Raw genomic sequence first — 20400 nt, 5'->3', positions numbered from 1 at the left:
CTAGAAGAGTGCCAGCCACATATCAGCACTTACTAAGCAATGCAGGCTGAGCTACACCCACGAGCCTGGGGCTGCACATAAACTAACTACACAGCAATAGTCAAGATTTGTATTAGGCTGTAAGACAAATCTTGATTGGGAATTGTTACAATTCTCCTAAATTCCAGAAAGGAGGAGCTAAATAGTTTTGTCAGGTATGACTGATTTTTTTTTAAATTAACTTATTGATTGAATGACTGGTTTTACTTTGGGTTCAGGACTCAATCAACAAATTCAATTGTACAAGAAGTGAAACTTTATTTTTCTGTAACCACTTATCTATTTTGAGCCTATCTTCAGTGTTAGAATGTTATTTCCCTCAATTCTGCACCCCCACTCTTTTCACTGGTTTCCAGAGGTCTTACACTGTACCAGAGCAATGGGTGGAGATAGCATCACACATCTCTTTGTGATGCTATCTCAGCACCAGCCTTGGCTGATATGACCTTATTCCCGGTGGGTTTTCACCACTGAGCTGTTCCCCAGCATGAGACTCCTTCAGACATGGCACATTTTCTCTCAACTGTTGCCAAGCCCCTTGTTGGCACAGGAAACTTTACTGCACTGCTTTCAGGCCACAGGGGCACCAGGAAGCTCTGTGGGTCCTTCATTACTATTCCGGTGGGACTTTTGGGCACAGAAGACTCATTCTAACACTTGTGAGCTGTGCTGGGGTACACTCAGTTCTTTGAGGCTGGCTCCGACCATCTGTCCCCTGGATACCACTCAGCCATTTCTGTTGTGGATTTTGCAGTCTTCTTGAGCTCTGCTTGGAGGTGATGACAACCCCAATCCATCTTAAGTTCTGTCGTCCACAACCCTCTCCTCTGGGGAGCAGGGTGTAGAGTCTTTTTCTCAGAGGAGAAGGGAGCCACCAGCATCTAAGAGCTGTCTCTGCTTCCTCTTCCCCCTCCACCTTCCCTTCCCTCCTCCCCACCAGCATCTAACAGTTCCCTTTCCTCCCCTAGCTCTAACACTGTCCTCACAGCACACCTGAAAAACTTCAGGTCCTACAAGGGGTGGGAAGCCTTACATCAGTTCAGCTTAGTGTCTCTATGCCAAGTGCCCTCAGGGTCTTGACTTTGGAAAATCAAAAGGCTTTTTTTCTTGCTCTCTGGTGAAACTTCTTCCTGATAGAACAAATGATATCTAAATGGGTTTGGGGGAGGCAGCAGAGGCAACAGGAGCTGCCAGAAGGGGAAAATCAGTTAATATATTTAAAATATTCTGCCAGTGTTCTCCTCATCCCTTTAAATTGACTTCATCCTTTGAACAAGGTGGGACATTTTTCCTGCTAGTTCTTATGTCTCAGAATTTCATTTCCAGGTGACCTGCTGCAGACTGGGCTAGAGTGGCACTAGGTGACCCTAATACTTACAGAAGATGAATCACACTTCTTGAAAGCTGCCTTACCCTTAGAGTTATGGCTGACTCCCTGGAGGTTTCTTCAAGAAATTCAGCCGATGGCTCCCCGAGTTGCTAATCACCAAAGTGCATGATACTTTAGAAATAACACTTGATTTCTAGTATTTGTATGGCTGGTGTGCCTACTGTACAGTCTTTGAAAAATTATAACACAAGATCCTTTAGTTGGGGCTATGTGCTTCACAAGTTTCATGTGCTAGTAATCACAACAGGGAATTAAGTATTGCTCATACTGCCACCTGTTCATGCACAGCTTCTTTCTGGCCTTGCTGGTAAGATTTCTGCTCCTCCTCATTCTTTAAGGCGTGTCTTTAGCTTGATGCTGGAGTAATTTCTTTCGTTTCAGTTACCCTCTCTGGGTATGATAGTCTTCTATATCAAGCTTGGAGCCTGAAAGAGAAGTAACTTGTCAGTTTAAAAAAAAAAAAAAAAGATAAAAGTCAAAGATCAGGATGTTTGAGAAAAAAAAAATATTAACTTGTTTCTTTTCTTCACTAATTACTCACCCCAAACAAGACCCCGAAGAGTTTCATTTCTAAAACATAACTCTCTATATTAAGAAGACTCCCAGTTCAGGTTGATAAATACCCATAGGGTCTATCTCTCACCATGAACCTACACAGGTAAGGGGCAGAAAACTCTCTCTCCATTAAGCACTAAGAAACTTTCCTTGTCACAATTAAAGTCCTCTTTGGTGGCCAAGGATTTATCAGCAACCTTGTTCATAATGATCATCTTATGAATGGTGACAGAGAAAAATAAATCGCTTCCTCTTGCTAATAAATGGCTCCAATTGCTTCAAAATGGCAGACTTTCTGCTGAAATGAACCTTCCCTGGGCCAATAATAATATTCCTAGAGAAAAACTGGGGAAGTGAGGGGTTGAAGTGGGGTGGGGCCTGTATTTCCAGCATCTGAAGGGAAACAACAACACATGGCTTCATGACCTTACCTATATTCTTCAACAGCCCCTAGAAGAGAAGCTGACCTCAGATAAGCTGAGGTTCACCTTCACCCATCCAAAGAGTTACATCTTAATTATTCAGTTGAACTTTTATTATTTAATAAACAAGAATATAAGTGCCCAATATTTGGTGTTTTATCAATTACAGCCTTTGTCTTAATTCTGTACAAAATACACAGAAATTTCTCTCCCAACAACATCCTCCCTCAAAATAAGCATATGCTTAAAAAAAAAAAAAATCACCTAACCAGACTTTTTCCAAGAAGCACATATAGTCCTTTTTATTCAAGGTAACATGCAGACCTGTTAAACTTTTTTTTAAATTTTTTAAAATTTGAAGTCTTCTCTGAAGACTTCAATAAAGGGAGCTCATATGCCTCACCCAGTCTGCCTGACTTAAAGCAGCGTGAGGCAAGAATCATCCACATGCAGAGTTAAACAATGAAATTTTCCAAGTATATACACACTGTGAGAATCAATAACCTCTTCTCAAACGAGCAAATTGGTTTCAAGTATTCGGTTCACTGGTTACATCCAACAGCCACAATAAGAGGCCACCTCCCGAGCGAAAGGGAAGGTGAAGATGAATTCTTGAAAAATGCGTTCTCATCAGAATTCCTGTGCTTCTTACTGCATGGATGGTATTCGTAAAACTCTTCGGAAAGAACACTGAGTTTAATTTCAGGCAACCTTTTTTGTTGATTTTTTTTCACTAACTTTAATTTTCTTATGTGAACTGTGATATACAAAGGCAATCACTTTCAGTATAAAATTAAGAATGGCAAAAGTAATTTTATAAAAACTACTGTAGAAATAACATCATCCAATTAAATTTATAGAATATGCCCAAAAGAAAAATGTAAGAATATTCACACGAAGAAATATTAATCTAGTGCTCAGAAGACCAGAATATGTACTCCAGGCGAGTCAGGGGCAGGAACTAGGAAATAGAGATAAAAGTTGCTTTTTGAGACCTTTCTCGCATTAACCCTGAATGCTTCATGCTCCCAAAGAATCCAGTTATGGAAACACAAATTACCTCATCCTCAGTTTCACTTAAAATACAAAAAACAGGTTACACTTTCTTCTTTTTTTATTTTTCTTTGAGACGGAGTTTTGCTCTTGTAACCCAGGCTGGAGTGTAATGGCACGATCTCAGCTCACTGCAACCTCCGCCTCCCAGGTTCAAGCGATTCTCCTGCCTCAGCCTCCTGAGTAGCTGGGACTATAGGCACCCACCACCACGCCCAGCTAATTTTTGTATTTTTTTTAAGTAGAGGTGGGGTTTCCCCATATTGGCCAGGCTGGTGTTGAACTCCTGACCTCAGGTGATCTGCCCACCTCGGCTCCCCAAAGTGCTGGGATTACAGGCATGAGCCACCGCGCCTGGCCACAGGTTACATTTTCAAGTGTTATTAAGTTGTTTATACAAATTTAAAGTCATAAGCATGACTTCAGGATCTGTGCTTTTTATGTCAAATGCTCCTCTTTGTTGGAATTTTAACAATAAAGTTTTTTTCAGAGTGCTGTGCAGTATCTCATTTCATGAAAATAATTCATGGCATAATTTGATGTTTTCTGGCTTAGATTTCTCTTTGCAGCCAGGCTATCCTTTCTAAAATAAAACTGATACTATCTAGAAAGGTTTGCCTGAAGTGATTGCCGTTTCTACTGAGCTATGTTCTGGGAATATCTGTCAGAAAATCTGGTCATTGAAAGCAGAATTGTCTGTGTCCTTCGTTCCCAGGCAAATAACCTGCGTTTTCTCTTTTCTCCCTTCCTTCCCTCTCATTCCCTGAGGGCATCCACCCTTCTCTCCAGCAATCCCTGTGTGTCATCACCTCCTCAAACTGCCTTTCCTCCCATGCTCTCAGAGGGCTTCTGTTCCAATCCTTCTACTCTTGGAATCTCCTTTTCTTTTCTTCCTCTTGACATGGAATGTTAATATAGAAATTCTTGCAAAAATATGGCTACCTTTATAGTCTAGATAAAAGAAAAATCTTCCTCCTAACTTGTGCTTTCTTTCTTTAAATTTTTTTGGGGGGGGGTTGTTTCCTAAGTTCTGGGATACATGTGCAGGGTGTGCAGGTTTTTTACATAGGTAAACATGTGCCATGGTGGTTTGCTGCATCCATGAACCTATCACCTAGGTATTAAACCCAGCATGCAGTAGCTATTTTTCCTGATGCACTTCCTCCTGCTGCCATGCCACAGTAGGCCTTGGTGTATGTTGTTCCCCTCTCTGTCTCCATGTGTTCTCATTATTCAGCTCTCACTTATAAGGAAGAAAACGTGGCGTTTGGTTTTCTGTTCCTGAGTTAGTTTGCTGAGGATGATGGCTCCCAACTCCATCCATGTCCCTGCAAAGGACATGATCTCATTCCTTTTTACGGCTCCATAGTATTCCATGGTGTATATGTACCATGTTTTCTTTATCCAGTCTATCATTGATGGGCATTTGGATTGGTTAATGGGATCACTGATGGGCAATTGGGTTGATTCCATGTCTTTGCTCCTGTGAATAGTGCTGCAGTGAACACACATGTGCATATATCTTTATAACAGAATGATTTATATTCCTTTGAGTATAAACCAGGTAATGGGATTGTTGGGTCAAATGGTGTTTCTGGTTCTAGATCTTTGAGGAATTGCCACACTGCCTTCCACAGTAGTTGAACTAATTTACATTCCCACCAACAGTGTAAAAGCATTCCCATTTCCCTGCAACCCCACCCACATCTGTTGTTTCTTGACTTTTAATAATTGTCATTCTGACTGGCACGAGATTGTATCCCACTGTGGTTTTGATTTGCATTTCTCTAATGATCAGTGTTGTTGAGCTTTCTTCATATGTTTGTTGGTGGCAGAAAAGTCTTCTTTTGAGTAGTATCTGTTCATGTCCTTTGCCCACTTTTTAATGCGGTTGTTTTTTTCTGGTAAATTTGTTTAAGTTTCTTGTAGACTCTGGATATTATCCATTTGTCAGCTGGACAGATTGCAAAAATTTTCTCCCATTCTGTAGGATGTCTGTTCACTCTGATGATAGTTTCTTTTGCTATGCAGAAGCTGTTTAGTTTAATTAGGTCCCATTTGTCAAATACTTGCTTTTGGTGCAATTGCTTTTGGCGTTTTTGTCATAAAATCTTTGCCAGTGCCTATGTCCTGAGTGGTATTGCCTTGGCTTTCTTCTAGGGTTTTTGTAGTTTTAAGTTTTACATTTAAGTCTTTAATCCATCTTGAATTAATTTTTGTATAAGTTGTAAGGAAGGGGTCCAGTTTCAATTTTCTGCAGATTGCTAGCCAGTTCTCCCAGCACCATTTGTTAAATAGGGAACCCTTTCCCCATTTCTTGTTTTTGTCAGGTTTGTCAAAAATCAGATGGTCGTAGATGCGTGGTCTTACTTCTGAGATCTCTATCTTGTTCCATTGGTGTATGTGTCTGTTTTTGTACCAGTACCATGCTGTTTTGGTTACTGTAACCTGTAGTATAGTTTGAAGTTGGGTGGCATAATGCCAGCTTTGTTCTGTTTGCTTAAGATTGTCTTGGCTATACAGCCTCTTTTTTGGTTCTGTATAAATTTTAAAATAGTTTTTTTCTAATTCTGTGGAGAATGTCAATGATGGTTTAATGGGAATAGCATTGATTCTGTAAATTACTTTGGACAGTATTTTCTACTTAAGCACACGTACTTTCAAAGGGACATATATGGAAGAAAAGGAAAAGGGACCTATCCTAGCCAGCATATCACAGGGCTCATGAGCAGCTTCTTCCTTTGAATGGTCTCTGGGCTCTCCTCCATTCCCATCACTCTGGCCCACCCCACACTCACTACTAGAATTGCAGACATCAGAACATGGCTTGATGATATCTTTCATCCATGAAGCTCTGGAAATTGCTAGTAATTGGAATTCTCTTTCCTTTCATAGCCTCCAAATCCTTCTCAAAGGTCATAGGACTTAGTAAATGTTAGGGCTTAAAACTACTATTTTAGGGACACCTCATCCATTCAACAGGCCTTTATGGACTGACCTAGAACTACTACTAACACTAATTTATTTTATTTACTGATAACCTTATACCCCTATTTGTTAAAGGAATTTTAGCATTATTAATAGCATTGTTGATGACAAGCCTAGCACCTAAGAAAAACTATGAGTTAGAACCAACTGAATTATACACCTAATCTTTCATAAAGAGTATAAAAGTTGAAGGCTCCTCCTTGTCTGTTTGCTTGCTTTTCACATTTTTTACCTTTCTGCATATTTATTTATTCAACAAATATTTGATAATCCCCTGCTACACATTCTATTAGGTGCGATGACTAAAACAACAGGCTAAAGCAGAGAGCTCCTGCCCTTGTGGAGCTTACAGTCTAGTAGAATAGACAGACAACCAAATACTGGGGGAAGGGGGAGTACAACTGCTACAATAACAAATGATGAAAAGGATGGGTACACAGTGCTATACTAGGAATAATCAGTCTAGTCAGAGAGGCCAAGGAAAGCTGAGTAAAGGTGGCAGGAAAGAATGTTCCAGGAGGAACAACATGTGCAAAAGCCCCATAGCAAAGGCAGCTTGGCAAGGCAAGGGCCTGAGGAGAAGTTGATGTTGGCTGGGTGCGGTGGCTCACGCACATAATCTCAGCACTTCGGGAGGCTGAGGTAAGCGGATTGCTTGAGCCTAAGAGTCCAAGGCTAGCCTGGGCAAGATAGTGAGACTCCATCTCTACCCCCCCAAAAAAAAAAAAATTACCCAAGCATGGTGGCATATGCCTGTGGTCCCAGCTACTCAGGAAACTAAGGAGGAAAAATTGCTTGATTCTGGGAAGTCAAGGCTGCAGTGAGCCATGATCGCACCACTGCGCTCCAGCCTGGGCAACAGAGAGACCGTCTAAAAAGAAAAAAAGAAGCTGATAATCAGGAACATATATAAGCAGCAGAGTGGGGCGCACGATGAGTCTGCACAGGCTGAACTTTATGGGGCTTTATGAGGAAGACTGAAGGAAGCCTGAAATTACCTGAAAAACTTGACAGGATCAGTTAGGAACTTTAGATCAACTCTATAGTCATGGTGTGGAGAACCATTGGTGGCAAGAGCAGCTGTCCACCATCTACATCTGAAAGGCCACTGCTGGAGTTCTCATGAGAAATAAGGGTCACTTAGACTAGAGTGGATGGAGAGAGACTCAAGATAATGGTAGATAGGAAAGCTCACAGGATCTGGCGGTGGGTTGGATAAGAGGGCTGAAGCTCAGGAAGCATGGCTAAATGATGCTTAGGTTTCTGACAGATCCTAGTTTAACTATTTGGTCCTTTGCTCTGTCATTGGCTGTTGCCTATGGTTTTTAAGCATGAATTATTTTTTCTTCATGTTCCTACCTTATCTTGAAGGGAAAATTCTCTATTGCTTCAAACCTAACAATGCAAGGAGTCCCTCAGCATTATTCCATCAATTTTCCCCAAATAAGTTTCCCAAACAACTTCTGTTTCTAATTTTTTAAGTAAGTTTGATCTCTCCCCCGTATATATTATTTCTGTCTAGTGCAATTTCCTTCGTTGAAATGGGAAATCTGTAAGTGTGACATAGCAGTGAAAGATTTTTTGCTACAAATCATTGAAATCAACTTGAACCAACTTTGACACTAAAGAGAATTTATTACAAGAATATGAGAGTGTCTCATGCAATCAAATGCAAAAATGCAAGCAAAACATAGGAGTAGGATGAAATCCCTCAGATTCTCTCTCCATATTATCTGTTCTTCTCTGTAAGGTGGCTTCAGTCTCATCTTGGAAGGCCAGCTTTCTCCACACTTCAATCCACAAGACGGCCCCGTGATAGCTCCTGTGTTTATCTGCTCTGATTTTAACCACAAGGACTGACCTTGTGGTTTGTTTGTCCTCAGTGTCTCAAGGATGGAAATGTAGCCTAGCTATGGGTCAGGTGTTCAACCCTCATCATTTAACACTGGCTGGGGGGTGACTGGATACAAGACTTCAAGGAAGAACTAGCCAACACCAATTCTGAGTTTTCAGAGAAGGGAGAATTGTTATAAACTTGGCAGACACCCCACATGGAGAAGGAGGGAAACAATAGCTCCTTTGCTTCAGTGAACACGTATTAAGCACCAACCATGCTCCACGGCCAGGCTAGGCTTGTGGGTATAAAAACAAGTACAAAAATTTCTACTTTCAAGGAACGTAACATGCAGCACTGACTGCGAACATACCTGTAAAGCAAGGCTCATTCTTACCCCCTCATTGTCAGTGTGGGGAAGAGGGAATTAAAAGGAATACAGAGCATAAGGGTAGCCAACGAAGTTACGAGAAAGCAGTCCAAATCAAGTACCAATAATAAGCAAAAGTAAAGAAGTGGGACCCACAAGAACTGCTGGAAGTTTGGGCAGCTGAGCTGACAAGAGTACAGTGTCTGTGTAGATGATGTGGTAAGAAATGAGGCTGAAAATTCATACAGGAGCCTTCGCTGAGGATTTATAAGTAAGGGGGAGGGATGAGTGAAGAACAAAGGGAATAGAAACACACAGGCCACGCAATAGAAAGATTCTCTTCCAGACTTGTGGCTTGATTACCAGGTAGTTAACCTGCAGGCTGTACATTTCCAGTTTTCCCCAATGCGTGACATGCCTGTCACTTTGCAGATTTAGTTGTGTTTAATCTTTCCTTTTCAAACAAAGCCGAAACAAGCTACATAGTTAATGTAGTGACTTTGACCTACAAAAAAGAAAAGTTCATACTATTTCCTTCAGCTTCCTTATCCAGTACGATTTCCCCTCCATCCTTTATCCTCTCAAGCTCTTTGTTTCCTTTTATGATAAGCTTACATTCAGATTAGCTACCTCTCTAGAAAGCTTTTGTCTCCTTTTCAACTTCTTTTATTTCTGGCCTCACCAGATTTTATTTTTGCATTTTCAGCACTCACTAAATCTCTATTCATTTCTCTGAGCATTGCGTCCATTTGAAATGCCTATAGCATTTTAAATCAATAGTATTATTTTTCACTTTTCCATTGCTCTCTCAATATGATCTCAAACTGCAGAACAGGAGATACTAAGCCAATTTTAATTGAATAAGTAATTTAAGCACCATTCTTAAAAAACCAAAAATGCTTTTAGAATTCACTCCTCTGTTACAAAGAATATTTCCCCGTAGGTATGAAAATTGGTTCTTAGAGAGCAAAAATATCTTAGATATCACAGTGGGTTTGTAATCCTCCAATCCTTAACCCTGTCCAACTGCATAAAGAGATATATACCATACCTGTTGTGTAAAATTTCATGGGAAGAGGAGGCAATTTTTTTAAGTCTTAAAAGTCTCCTTAGTGGGGCAATAATAAAAAGAAATAGAAAATGTAGAAGAAAACAGGTTTAGTTCTAACTTACACTTACATAGTGTATAAATTTACACAAGTTAAATGCAATCTTTAATTTGATCTCTACAAAAACCGAGGTGAATTGGCTACTTATTAACATCTTTCCCAACATGTAGATTGATTACCAGAAAGGTAACTTCCTAGTTGTGTGACTTTGATGGGAAATTCCCCTCCATCTATGATAGCATAAAATACACATTTCTTTAAAGCAGGGATTCTCAACTTCAGAACTACTGATATCTCAGGCATGATAATTCTCCGTTGGATGCATCCCTTGCACTGTAGGATGTTCAGTACATCCCTAGCCTCTACAAAGTAGATGCCAGTAGGAACTTCCTATCACCAACTGATGGGACAACCAAAAATGTCTCCAGACATTGCCAAATGTTTCCCAGGTAGTGGGGTGGAAGAAATCACTCCTGATTTACAACCACTGATTTACAGCCTACTTAAAAGAAAGATTACTGTTTTTAAATTCATAGGCAGTTTCATAATAGTCGAAAGTTACTGAGCATTCACTATATATCAGGCACTTTTTATGAATTGGCTCAATAATCCTCCCAACAACCCTGTGGGGCAGATACTTGTATCATGCCCATTTATGAATAAGAAAACCTAGGCCATAAGCATTGTAGTTAGTAAGTGGCAAAGCTGGGATATATGGGTACTTGTGTTATCACAAAGAAGTGCTTGAACTATTGATTCAAATATAACTATTTTCATTTATACAAAATTATCTGTATCATAATTATGATTATGATGTTGACTTTTAATTTAAACCCAGGTCTGAGCAATGAACCACCATGCTACACTATTGGTTTCAGAACTAACATGTCCTCAGCTATTCTCCTCAATTCTACAGTATTTCTCCTCTGTTATCCCATTTTACATGCAAATATCAATTTCTGGTAGGTGCTGCTTTTTAGTCTATTCATTCATTTACTCAATATACTTAAAATGAAATAATCTTAAAAACATATATAATAAACAAATATGTTAATACATTTTTAAACTTATAACTATATGCTCAGTATAATTTCATTGTTGTAGAAGATTACATATACTGTAGTCACACACCCACAAATACATGCAGAAAAAAGGCTGAAAATGTACATACCAACTTCACAGGATTTATCTATAGAAGTAGGATGATGAACATTTCTAATTTTTACCTTTTTGTTTACCCATATTTTCAACCTTTGCTACAACAAATAAGCTTTTGAAATTATAAAAATAATTTTTAAAAGATTTGATGAGTTAGGTGAATAAGGATAGAATTTTGGGGGGTAGCAAAAAATATTTTGTTACATAAGTTCCCTAAATTTGAATTGCTTACACACTAACAGGAGTACCATGTCCACAGATAACTAGAATCTAGACCATTGGTTCTTTGTTTTCTAATTTTCTACTGAGACTAAATCATACCCTTTTCCAAATTTTCAAGAATAATTAAATTTAGGGACAACATTTAAAGCTTTGTCCTTGTACATTTTCTTTAAATCTTAGATATCTCCCTCTACTTGTTTCCAGCAAGACTACAAAAAGGCAAAATGAATAACTGAATTAGAAGCAAATAAGTATTTTGGAAAAACTTGGACATCTAAGTAGACACTTAATTTGTGGGACTGGTAGTCGTGCAATCATATTATTTTCTTTTTGGATGATTGAATTAAAAATAAGTAGTTCATGACTTCCGTTCATGACTTCCAAATACAGTGACAGCAAAACAAGGTCGAACTAGATTGAGTTCAAGGGTAGGCCCTGCACCTGATTTTTTTCTTTATAACTCCCATCAATTGGCATGCTGTGGAAGCACATCATGTTGTTAATGGATTTAATGAATGAATACAATGAAGAAAGTGTTATAATGTCTTAAGAGGAATAAGTAAAACAACTGACATGAGAATTGAGAGGAGAGATGCCAGGCTGAGTTGTGGGGACAGAGACTGGCTAGTTGTTCACCAAACAATGTCTTCTTTCTCACCTGGAAATGTAGTTAGACAACATTCCCAGCATGCCTTGCATTTAGGTGTGGAAATGTGATCTGTTTACATCCATAGGAATGTAGGCAGATGGCAGGAAACCACTTCTCAATCTGGCCCATAAAACGTACCAACTGAAGAAAGAGGACCATGAGCACCTGGTGGAAGGTAGAGTCATGGAATGGAAGAAGCCAGAGTCCAAGAAACTCTGCCAGAATAAAAACTGCCCAACTGGGAACACCTATATTGGACTTCAGACACAAGAAAATAGGTATGTTACACCTCTGGAATTTTGGAACTATTTGTTACATCAGTTGGCTACCCTGACTAATACATTTGGTTTAACCTGAAACCACAAATGCTCAGAACCAACCCTGGAACTGGAAGCTTTTTCCATTAAGCGGATTCATAAAATCTCTAACTGATGCTGCCATCAATCTATTTTGCCTCTGGAGACAACAGTACCACTGTTATTAGGATAAAGGCAGGTGTGTGAATAAAGCACTTAAGGTCACAGCTGAACTAAGATATATGGAATAAGAAAATTCCCTTGAACCAAAAGTACTTAAAGAGGCCTGTCTTCATTTTCATGTACCTTTAAATACTACAAAGGGTTTGCTTGTTTTCATCATTGGCAGAAGATAAGCATTAGCAAGAAACATTGCCAGAAATACAGCAAGAACAAAAATGCATCTGTGAAAAAATATGGAGAGGGGTTGCCCAACAGACCCAGGGTATCATTCCAGCCCATCTATGCCATCCCATTTCCAATTAACATTTACTGAGTACACCCATGTGAGTCAATGTGCTTGTTATTGGAGATATAAAGATGCAAGAGGCAGCCCCTGCACTCAGGAAACACCATGTGCAGGAGACGAGCATGTGCACAACCAACTCTATAGTGTGAAAATATTTCCAGGCTATTCAAATAGGCATAGCGGGACACTGAAGAACAAGTGCTTAGCTCTACCTGGGATGATTTCACAGAGGCAAGTGGTTCTTAAGAGTCCCAAGTCTACCCTTGATAAAATAGCAACTTCTTTGCCTTTTCTCCCATTATACATAAAATAACAGGTTTGGTTGAACACTAGCTGATTATCCAGAGAAGAAGGTGCAATTAAAAAAAATATATATATATGGAGACTCCCTTATTATCAAGAATTTGAGTACATGCCACCTATTTATCTGTATTTGCTAGTTAACATCTGTTAATGCTATATAAATGCTAGAAAAAATAAAGAACTTACATCTTATTAAATTTACAATAAACATAAATTTACTGTGTTTACCCCTGTAGTCAACAAATATCTTGAGGGAGACACTTTGAGACTATGCAAATCTCTTCGTTCCTCTAACCTTGGCCCACTGTGTCTAGCATTCATCCGTGGATCCATCTGCAACAATGACCACTGTGGAGGTTTCCTAGTGGCAGTTTTCTCTCATTCTTTCCACATTTATTAATTGAAATTCTATGCAGAAAAAAAGAGCTGCCAGTTCTCCATACACAGTCAATCTTTATTCTCATGGATTACATATTTGAGAATTCACCTGCTTGCTAAAATTTATTTGTAACCCGAAAATCAATACTCATGTCATTTTCTTGGTCATTCACAGACGTGTGCAGAACAGCAAAAACTTTGAGAACTCAATGTGCATGTTCCCAGCTTAAATCAAACAAGGTGATACTCTGCCCTTCCTGTTTCAGCTCTCATCCTGTAAACAAGTGCCCTTTTTGCAGTCTATTAAGTGCCATATTTTTCATATTTTTGTGCCTTTTGTTGGTCATTTTGCTGTTTAAAATGCCCTCAAGCATAATGCTGATGTGCTGCCTAGTATTCCTAAGTACAAGAAGGCTATGACAGGCCTGCCAGGGAAAATAACATCCATTAGAGAAGCTTCACTCAGGCATGAGTTACGGCACTGCTGGTGGTGAGTTCGATGTTAATGAATCGACAAAAAATATTAAATAAGGTGTTTTTAAACAGAAACACACATGAAACAAGATTATGTATTGATTAGTTGGCAATAGCTCACAGAAACCTAAACCTATATTTCCCCAAAGAGCAATGGGTCAGTATTTGCTAATTCAGTGTTCATAGTGACTTTATAAAACACAATTACCATGAATAATGAGAATTGACTCTATCTATTCAACCAATTATTTATTGGTGTCACTATGAACTCATGGTTCATATTTATATTATTTTATGGACTACAATCCAGTACTATCATTATGTATTTTTTGGCTTAAATTTTTCCATCTTTGGCCATTTGGATAGCAACTTTATAGTGGAAAAGTCTAGTGGTGATCACTTCCACCAGGTGATCAGCACCAATATCACCAATAACAATACATTCTGGCATCATGAAGGCCATGATTTGATGCACCTAGAAGGATGAGGCACCATTTCTGTGGTACTCTTGACAGGGATGCATAATCTCAGTTCAATCATGAGAAGATTCCAAATGGCCCAAACTGAGGGATGTGCAGCAAAATAACAGATCAGTACTGTTCCAGGTGTCAGAATCATGAAAGACAAAGAAAGGTGGAGAAGCTGTTGCAGATGACAGGAGACCAGAGAGAAATAACAATCAAATGTAACATGGAATCCTGAGTGGAATGTTGGAAACAACAACAACAAAGAGACATGAATGGGAACCTTCAAAGTGAAGTTCAACTGTAATCTTTAGTTTATGGTACTGTACTAATGTTAATTTCCTTGTTGTGATAATTATACTATGGCATGTAAGATGTTAACAATGGAGTGTCACAAGGAAGGACATATGGAAACTCTCTGTACTGTTTCTGCGATTTTTTTTGAAAGTCTAAAAGTAGTTCAGAATTTTAACCATTGGGTCATCTTGCACACCCCTGGTTGCAGAATTTGTGGAAGGCAGCAGGGAGGAGGTGGGTGAGAAATTCAGTTTCGGAGACCATTACTTTAGTGAAGTGTTCCATCTTCCAGATAGTTTCTCTAAATCCAAAAAGAAATGTGAGGAATAGTACAGTAAATAAATGCCTTCTATTTTAAGATATTACAGAAGGCTTACTTGTTTCTAGGCAGGAAACTTCACTTCTAGATGGTGACCTTAGGCAAGCCATCATTTCAGTTTCCTCATCCATAAAATGAAGGGACTGAAAGGAATAATCTTATATCTCAGATTCCTTAGAACATAAATTCTTATGATTCTAAATTAAACTTGTTATTCAGCATTTGAAATCAGGTTCTGCAAGAATACTCTTTTGGATGGTTATTTATTCTGGTTTCTTAGTAAAAAGCAGCAGTATTGACATATTACAGAAAATCTAGTAAACAAATCATCATCATTTGAGGAAATTCTGTGGCAGTGCTCCCTGAAGCTCATCTACAAGATAGATACAAATTACATACTCATAAACAATATAAACATACCTAAGAGATCAAGAATTATACAGCTCTTTAAAATGTGTAAGTTGCTAGGCCCGGCTCGGTGGCTCACGCCTGTAATCCCAGCACTTTGGGAGACCGAGGCAGGCGGATCACGAGGTCAGGAGATCCAGACCATCCTGGCTAACACAGTGAAACCCTGTCTATACTAAAAATACAAAAAATTATCCGGGCGTGGCAGCGGGCACCTGTAGTCCCAGCTACTCGGGAGGCTGACGCAATTAGAATGGCGTGAACCCGGGAGACGGAGCTTGCAGTGAGCTGAGGCGCCCCAGCTACTCAGGAGGCTGAGGCAAGAGAATGGCGTGAACCCGGGAGGCGGAGCCTGCAGTGAGCTGAGATGGCGCCACTGCACTCCAGCCTGGGTGACCAAGCGAGACTCCGTTTCAGAAAAAAGAAAAAAAACAAAAAAGTATAAGTTGCTAAAACATTACATGGAAAAGCAAGTTATAAAAGTGCACATATGCACATATATAATGATCCCAGAAAAACATTTTCTCACAAATATTTTTAGATGGGGTGTGGTAGAACTTCTGATAATAGTCTTGTTGATTGTTATTTTATGAGACATAAGTCACTGATATAAGAAAAATATATGCTATACACTGATAAAATGCAGCATTCAGAATAAACGATAAAATATCTATATATGTTAATCATCCTCATATCATAATGGAAATCATAATTTTGTCAGACATTGCTAAATCAGCTGAGAACTTTAACTTCTGCCTATTTCATAAGTGATTCCATTGGGGAAATACCAGGAGGGTAGGATGAGAATTAAATCAATGGATTTAACAGCCCTCAGTGTGTGATCACTTCACCAGGGTTTCAGAAGGAGGCAGGGGATGAGGAGATTGAATGTGAATCGTTTGTGGGTTCATGAGACAATTTCTCTTAATCTTCCTTCTTTTTTCATGTGACAAATCCATCAGTTTAGTTGAACAGTAAAGAAGGAATGAGAAACAAGGTTAAAGACAAGAATGGAGTTCAGTTTGTGGCGTTTCTCATGGGTAGTAATTCTCTGCCTCATTTAATACAGGCAAGAAAGGTACTCTGTTAAGAATTTTAAATTTAAATATTTTGAGCCACAATTAACACACATTAACTTATTTATTTAAAAGCTAATAACTCATTAGATTTAAAATAATCCTCTAATCACTAATAAATTCAATTTAAATATTAAGATCTATTATTAATAAAACAAATGTGGTGACCAAATTAGCATAGGATAAACATCATGGACTCTTGTCGTCCTTAATTAACTTGGTCAAATAATTTCTTTCTCTGGGCCCTATTTCAGCATCTCTAGCATGGAAATAATGTAGGTTATATCACATTTGATTATAGTGAAGATTAATTAAATAAAATAATGTACATAAAATGCTTGGCACGGTATCTAATAAATGCCCCATATGTATAAACTATTAGTATAAAGTAACTTTTAAACAGATAAATTATGTAGGTATATGTGTACTTAATAAATGTGTGAAGAAGATGGGAAAGAAATATAGCAAAATATTGACAGTGGTTATGTATGGGCAGTAGGGTTATGGTACTTATGTTTTTATTTATTAGATTTCTTTATTTTGCCAAACTTCCTACAATAGACAGATATTTCCTGTATAATGAAAAAATATATTGTTTTACAAACTAAGCAAACAAGAACTGTAAATCCACAAATACATTTATTTATATCTTTTTTTAATTTTCAGTGATCCATTATCTAATTATTTCTGACCCAGAGAAAAAGATAGATATTGACAGTTCATTTTCACTTTATCTTAATAGAAGTTGGGGTGGGTTTACCAGGCATCTTCATAGACAGAAATGCAGGATAATAAAAAATTAATTGGGGAAGGGTGAAGAGCAAAGGAAGAAGATCTCCAGGAAGAGGCAGATCTAGACAAAAATGAAGAGACAGGAAAAGAACTAAGAAAGGGAGCATTGCCAAAATTCTCACAGACCAAAGAGAGGTTGCCAACAGAGCATCAGAAGAAAGAAAAGATCAGATTTTACTGTGGAATATTTTGTGCAAGAACCATCCATAGGAATTTTTAAAACTCTATTGGAGACTTTTGGACTCCAGCCCTACATGTATGGAGCTTGGAAGTTGCTACTCTACCTTAACATTAAGCTGAACAAACTAAAACATCAAAAATTATTCTTAAATTTGTAAAAGAAGCGAGATCACAATTGCCATAAATAAATCGAATACCTGGTAGTACAGCTAACAAGGGAAGTGAACGATCTCTACAAGGAGAACTGCAAACCATGGCTTAAAGAAATCGGAGATGACACAAACAAATGAAAAAACATCTCATGCTCATGGATAGGAAGAATCAACATTGTTAAAATGGCCATACTGCCCAAAGTAATTTATAGATTCAATGCTATTCCCATTAAACTACCATTGACATTCTTCAGAGAACTAGAAAAACCTTTTTTTGTTTTGTTTTGTTTTTGAGACAGAGTCTCACTCTGTCACCCAGGCTGGAGTGCGGTGGGACAATCTCGGCTCACTGCAACCTCCACCTTCTGGGTTCAAGTGATTCTTGTGCCTCAGCCTTCCAAGTAGCTGGGATTACAGGTATGCACCATCATGCCCAGCAAACTTTTGTATATTTAGTAAAGATGGGGCTTCACTTCACTTTAGTGTTGGCCAAGCTGGTCTCAAACTGGCCTCAAGTGATCTGCCCGCCTTGGCCTCCCAAAGTGCTGGAATTACAGGTGTCAGCCAGTGCACCTGGCCCAAAACTGTTTTAAAATTCATATGGAACAAAAGAAGAGCTCAAATCGCCAAGGTAATTCTAAGGGGGAAAAAAAAAAAGCTGGAGGCATCACACTACTCAACTTCAAACTACACTACAGGGTTACAGTAACCAAAACAGCATAGTACTGGTACAAGAATAGACACATAGACCAATGGAACAAAACAGAGAACCCAGAAATAAGACTGCACACCCACAACTATCTGATCTTTGACAAACCTGTCAAAAACAAGCAATGGGGAAAGAATTCCCTATTCAATAAACGATGCTGGAAGAACTGGCTTAGCCATTAGCAGAAAATTGAAACTGGATCCTTTCCTTACACCATATAAAAAAATTAACTCAAGATGGATTAAAGATTTAAATGTAAAACCTAAAACTATAAAAACCCTGGAAGACAACCTAGGCAATACCATCCAGGACATGGGCACGAGCAAAGATTTCATTACAACACCAACAGCAATTGCAACAAAAACAAAAATTGACAAATGGAATCTAATTAAACTAAAGAGCTTCTGCACAGCAAATGAAACTATCAATAGAGGAAACAGACAACCTACAGAATGGGAAAAAATTTTTGCAAACTATGTGTTGGAGTGATCAGACCCAATACCAGGTCATGGGGGTAGCAAAGTCTGGCAGAGTCAAAGGATTGAGAAAAAGTTTGAAAAGTAAAGTGGGACCAGGGTGCCATCGTGATTGTGGAGGCTGTGAAGGCCCTGAGCTCTGGGAGCCCACGCTATTTATTAGTAATCCAACAAAGCAACAGGTGGTGAGAATGAGGGGGTCAAAAGGGCGTGTTGCATTAAGCACATGATTTACAGATGTGATGGTTTAGCATTTTGCTCTGCTACTTGAGATAATGGAGAGCAGGTTCTTTTAACTCAAGATACAATTGATCCCAGGAGAGCAAGGGGCAAGGAGCCAGCAAGTCTAGACACATTCCAGAGCCACAAGCCCTGGATTCTATCCAAGCCACAGGGATTTTATGCCCTGGGCTTAGATTATGGTGAGTCACGGTAGCCTTCCATCCTTTAGCACAGAACTTGGTGTTCCAAAGGCCACAAGGCATTTTAGACCCTGGACCCTGGACATGTTCCCAGACTCTTTTACATTATGTCCGACATGCAAGCCCTGCCTCAGCTTCTCCCAACACTCACCTTTTCCCAACAACTATGCATCTGACAAAGGTCTAATATCCTGCATCTATAAGGAACTTAAACAAATTTACAAGAAAAAACAACCCCATTAAAAAGTAGGCAGAGAACATAAACAGACACTTTTCAAAAAGAAGACATACATACAGCAGCAAGCATATGAAAAGAAGCTCAACATCACTGATCAATAGAGAAATGCAGATCGAAACCACCATGAGATACTATCACACACAAATCAGAATGGCTATTATTAAAAAGTCCAAAAATAACAGATGCTGGTGAGGTTATAGAGAAACAGGAATGCTTTTCCACAGTTGGTGGTAATGTAAATTAGTTCAACCATCGTGAAAGATAGAGTAGTGATTCCTCAAAGACCAAAAGACAGAAATATCATTTGACCCAGCAAACCCATCACTGGGTATATACCCAAAGGAATATAAATCATTCTATTATAAAGACATATGCATTTGTATGTTCACTGCATCACTATTCACAATAACAAAGAAATAGAATCAACCCAAATGCCCATTAATGACAGACTGGGTAAAGAAAATGTGGTACATATACATCACGGAATGCTATGCAGCCATAAAAAAAGAATGAAATCACGTCCTTTGCAGGGGACATGGATGGAGCTGGAGGTCATTATTCCTTAGCAAACTAACAGACGAACAGAAGACCAAGTATCACATGTTCTCACATATAAGTGGGAGCCGCACAATGAGAACACAGGGACATACAGAGGGAAACAACACATACTTGAGCCTATCAGAGGTGGGAATGGAGGAAAGAGGGGATCAGGAAAAATAACTAATGGATACTAGGTGCAATACCTGGGTGATGAAATAATCTGTTCAACAACCAACCATGACACATAGTTACCTATGGAATAAACCTGCACATCCTGCACATGTACCCAGAACTTAAAATAAAAGTTTAAAAACAAAATTATTTCCTTTGTGTTGATTTTAATAGCCTGAAGACTATAGACCTTGGTGATATCTTTTTGCAATGAATCTCTGAGAAGTTCTTTCAGCTTCTTGTATTTGGATATCTAAATCTCTAGTACAACAAGGAAAGTTTTCTTCAATTATTCCCTCAGATAAGTTTTCCAATTTTTTGCTTTTTCTTTCCCTTCATGAACACTAATTATTCTTAGGTTTGGCCATTTTGCATAATTCCGTATTTTTTGGAAACTTTCTTCATTTCTTTTAATTTGTTTTGTTTATTTTTGTCTGATTGGTTTAA

At 38.7% G+C, this 20400-nt stretch overlaps 1 protein-coding gene across 1 annotated transcript in view; it reads right to left on the bottom strand.

The window, feature by feature from the left end:
• Nucleotides 1-1704: 1704 nt before the first annotated feature.
• The window catches only part of LOC106993776 (uncharacterized), an 85194-nt gene continuing 66498 nt past the window's right edge, over nt 1705-20400 (bottom strand). The window contains exon 2 of the mRNA XM_077966128.1: nt 1705-1854. The gene's annotated coding sequence lies outside the window, so the exon portion shown is untranslated. The remainder of the gene's footprint in view (nt 1855-20400) is intronic.

This window comes from Macaca mulatta, chromosome 15, assembly GCF_049350105.2.
Source record: "Macaca mulatta isolate MMU2019108-1 chromosome 15, T2T-MMU8v2.0, whole genome shotgun sequence".
In the NCBI taxonomy this organism is placed as follows: domain Eukaryota; kingdom Metazoa; phylum Chordata; class Mammalia; order Primates; family Cercopithecidae; genus Macaca; species Macaca mulatta.
The sequence above is the reverse complement of the archived record's forward strand: the minus strand, read 5'-3'. Positions and strand labels throughout refer to the sequence as shown.